The sequence below is a fragment of the Arachis hypogaea genome, chromosome 20 (assembly GCF_003086295.3).
Source record: "Arachis hypogaea cultivar Tifrunner chromosome 20, arahy.Tifrunner.gnm2.J5K5, whole genome shotgun sequence".
Classification (NCBI taxonomy): domain Eukaryota; kingdom Viridiplantae; phylum Streptophyta; class Magnoliopsida; order Fabales; family Fabaceae; genus Arachis; species Arachis hypogaea.
This window is the reverse complement of record NC_092055.1, coordinates 23,866,282-23,870,657: the sequence shown is the minus strand read 5'-3', so window position 1 is coordinate 23,870,657 and position 4,376 is coordinate 23,866,282. Positions and strand designations below refer to the sequence as shown.

Genomic DNA, 4,376 nt, shown 5'->3' with positions numbered 1-4,376 from the left:
CAAAGATTGATTTTAGTCTGATGAACTTACATTTTAGATGGAGCTGGGGAAGCGTGGGTGTGGTTTCTTGAAGTTGTTGGGGGGTTCAGGAGTGCTGCACAGTTACACAAAATTAATAATGGCGTAAAAAAAACTAACCAGGAACAATATACACCCAAACTATTAGCAAATATACACCCAAACTCTAAACAAATATACACCCATACTATTTCTTACGTTTCTGTAGTTCCTTCAATCTGTAGCGGAGGGGTTGGTTCAAAATCTGTCTCAGGTGTTTCTTGAAGTTCTAGCACAGTGGTTGTTTGGGACGCCGGCACAAAAACTTGAATCCGGACTCTAAACAAGAAGAAAAATGAAAGGTTAACAACGCCTTTGAAAATAATAAGGTTATAAGGTTGAAATATTCTTGGAAAACTCACATTGCAAGCGCATCCGACGGTGTCTGTTCCCTCACAACCATCATATTCGAATCAGCCGGACTCAACCTAAAATACACCCAAAGAAAGTCAAAAAATACACCCGAACAATTCAAAAACAAGACAGGCTTTATTTTTTGAGAACTTACATACTTGCAGTTTTTGCTTTTTTTTCCTGCCTTTTTTTTCTTGAATAAAATAATAAAGGGCTTTTTTTTTCTAAAAAAAATATATACATAATTAGAAGTAGAAGGTAATAGAAGAACAAAAGTAACGGTTATTTGAAAGAGAAATTACATGCTCTCTGACGGCTGGTTTACACTACTCTGTTCTGTGCGTCCTTGAGAGGAAGGATCATCACTTCCCAAGTTCACAGCCGGTATTCTAAAACAGATTTCATGTTATTCAGACAAAATAAGATACAGGTATAAAATACACTCAAATGAATGCACAAGATACAACCAACCGAATGGACAATATACACCCAACACAACAAACGAAATATCCCAACTTAATAAACAACATACACCCAACTTGATCAACACAATACACCCAAATGGTTCCACAAAATACACCCAAATCATGATAACAAGATTTTATTAAATAAAGCTTCTTACGTTTCAGAAGACACATAGCGACCTTCTGTCGATCGCAGGTCAGCTTGGTTCTCCCTGCGAAACAAGAAACAATTATTAGCAAACAAAACACACCAAAATCTGAAATAGACACCCCAGCAAGACATACCCCTCTGCAGCAGATTTATCAACGTTTTCCCTTAGCCATTCATCTAGTTCGTCACTTGATATTTCATATCTCTCACTACATTCATAAAAGAAGATGTTAACAAAAATAATTACGATGATAGACGATAATATAGCTTACGAGGTACTGTACCCATCAAAGTATTGATCTTCTTCAGGAGGTGAATCCTCCACAACAACTTTTTTCTTTTTTGGTTGTGTTCTGGGTGGAAAAAAAAGAGTACTAATCAGAAATAAAAAATTAATTTTATTACAGAATATTATCCAAAGAAGTGCTTACTTTTTTGGTGTTGTTTTTGTCTTTTTCTTTTTCTTTTCCTTCTCCACCGGTGATGATTCTTCGCTCCTATAAGTTAATAAGAGACACTTCAGTTAATACACGAAATCTTTATAATGAAGCCAAAAGAAAGGAGTAATAATTTCAGAACATTACTCATCACTTGATTCAGATTCAGATTCTGAATCAGAATCGGACCTCTCTTGACTGTTCTTTCTTTTTCTGGAGTCCATTCTGGAAGGCAAACAATCATTATTTAGAACATACTAAAAATACAACCAAATGAATGCACAAGATTCACCCAACTAAATATACAATATACACCCAACGCAGCAAACGAAACACACCCAGCTTAATAAACTACATACACCCAACGTGATCAACAAAATACACCCAACTCGAAAAAGAAATTACACCCAAGTATGGTACTTACTTTTTCCCCTTTTTGCTGGGGTGTTTTCTTCCTGAATCCTCTGAGTCTTCTTGAATCTCAGACTCAGAGGTAGAAGTGTCACTGTCAGTAGTTGTTTCTGTCTCCGAAGACGATGTTGAACTCGCCTTCCTTTTTTTATTTTTTTGATTTCTTGTTTTTTTTTCTTTTTTTTCTTTTTTTTTCATTTTTTCTCTTGTCTCCGCCATCTTCACAATCCCCTGAAACATTAGATATTTTAGCTAGCAGCATTCAGGTAAATAAAATACAACCAACATATTATGTTTACTTACCAAATTTTCCTCTCTTTCTGCAGTCATTCTTTCCACCAACTGCTCCTTAGTCCAGTTGGCAATCCAGGGCTTTGGTGGTCTTTCAGCCCTCTTCTTGCCTTTGTTTTTTGAAAGATGAAAGTAAATTATCATCAGGGCAAAGAGGCAGCCATCAATTGCCTTCTTCTTTTTCTCCTTGTAGTCTGTGATGCCCTTGACCATGAAGGTCAAAACATGCCCCCCCCAGTTTCTCTCCGATATGCCGTCCATCTTAAAAATTGGGGCCAAGTGCACAGGCGATATTTTGTTTATCGTCGTTGGCAAAAGGAACGCTATCTGTATATAGAAGATGAATATCCTCTTTAACATCAGGCGTTCCTCTTCGTTGCCAACGCCGATTTCCATCATCTCATCGGTAAGACTTTTGAGGGTCTTACCCTGGAATCTTCTAAAAATTATTTTGTCATCATCAGAAAGTTTCTTATACTCAACTTTCTCAGGAAATAGATCTCCTACAAAAAGAAAAACAACAAAGTATCCAAGTCGGTTCAAATACACCCAATCATCAACTTAAATACACCCAAGCATCAACTTAATATACACCTATAATTTTAAGCTAGTTACCTGTTGCATTGATGCCAAGCGCATCACCTATTGTTTTTGGTGTTATTTTGAAAGAACCATATCCTGTTTTTAGTCTGTTCTCCCCAAGTTTGAAGTTGTTTGCCAGCTCCCTTAACAGTTGGTGATCCACCCTTAGTGGTGGGATGTGCATCAACCCACCGAATCCGAGATCCCTCACAATCGTCTTCTTCTCCTCACTCGTGTTTCTGAATTTATCACTTAAGAGATGTGTGGCACACTTAAGGTCTTTTGTTTGATTTCTTGCTGCCATTTTCTCTGAAACGAAAAATACACCCAAAGATATCAGTAAGATACACCCATATATATGAGTCAGATACACCCATTAATAACAGTAAGATACACCCATTGATAACAGTAAGATACACCCATATATATGAGTCAGATACACCCATTAATAACAGTAAGATACACCCATTGATAACAGTGAGATACACCCATAGTTATGATTCAGATACATCCATATATATATCAGTCAGATATCACTCAAACATGCTTCAATATCAAGCAACATTACAATGTCAAGCAGTATACACCCCCCAATCTACGGAATATACCCCCAAAAATCAGTTACCAGAAGATCTAGAACAACAAGAATAACAGGAGAACTTAGAACAACAACGTAGAAGAACAGTGTAACAAAGAAGCAAGAATAACAGTAAACCCTAGAACAACGACGTAGAAGAAAAGTAAAACCTAGTTCGTAATGAACTTACCTTGAGTATTGTTGCTTTGTTTTCTCTTCAGATTCTTGATGGAAAGTTTGATGGTGTTTTGATGGAGGTTTCGAAGGTTAGCGACGACTTGTATATTTTGAACTTCGATTTTCGCTCGAAAATGGAAGCGTTGCCTTGTTTTCGAATCGCTTTGAGAAGTGGAAGAAGTGGAAGAGTCTGCCATTACTCGTAGGATACGTAACTGTTTGAGTGTTGAGCGCGTGAATGTGACGCTCCATGTAATCCCTCTTCATGCGCGTGAGTTGTATTTGGGCTGGGCCAACTTGTAAGCTTGTAAGCTTGTATGTGTAGCAGGCCCATAAAAAAAAAGCCACGAGTTGAAAAGAAAAAAAATAGGATAAAAACACAACAAAAAAAATGTTAAGTACAATTAAATTTATCGAATGGAAATTTATTTGTCCATCTATATCCTTCGAATACATCACGAGTCATGTAGCCACCTAAATATGTCACTTCATCATTTTCCGTCAAGTACAAACAGAAAAAATATGTCAGATTTATTTGTCAAAAAAACTTTAGAGATGTTTGTGTAAAATTTTAAACTTACATCATAAATTATAAATTCTAAATTTTAAAAATATCTAACTAAAAATTAATTCTCTAAATGTTCTCATATATATATAATCAAGTGCATTTTAAGAAAAAAAATGTATGCACTAAAAGCTTTCCAATCTCTAATATATATTAGACATAGAAGTATGTATTAGTAGAATTAATGAACACTTTGTTTATTAATCTTTTTTATTATAGTTAAAAAATAACTGTGTAAATAATAATTAGAGTAAAAAACACATATAAGTCAATGACAGACTAAAATTACACAAATCAGTCAAAACGAAAA

General features: G+C 35.5%; 1 long non-coding RNA gene across 1 annotated transcript; it reads right to left on the bottom strand.

Moving 5' to 3' along the window:
* Positions 1 to 1,202: 1,202 nt before the first annotated feature.
* On the bottom strand, positions 1,203 to 1,547 carry LOC140182537 (uncharacterized). Its single transcript, XR_011878302.1, has 3 exons — positions 1,458 to 1,547; positions 1,311 to 1,379; positions 1,203 to 1,235 (listed from the first exon to the last, which is right to left on the bottom strand). It is a non-coding gene; the product is annotated as an uncharacterized lncRNA (long non-coding RNA).
* Between the last annotated feature and the right edge of the window lie 2,829 nt (positions 1,548 to 4,376).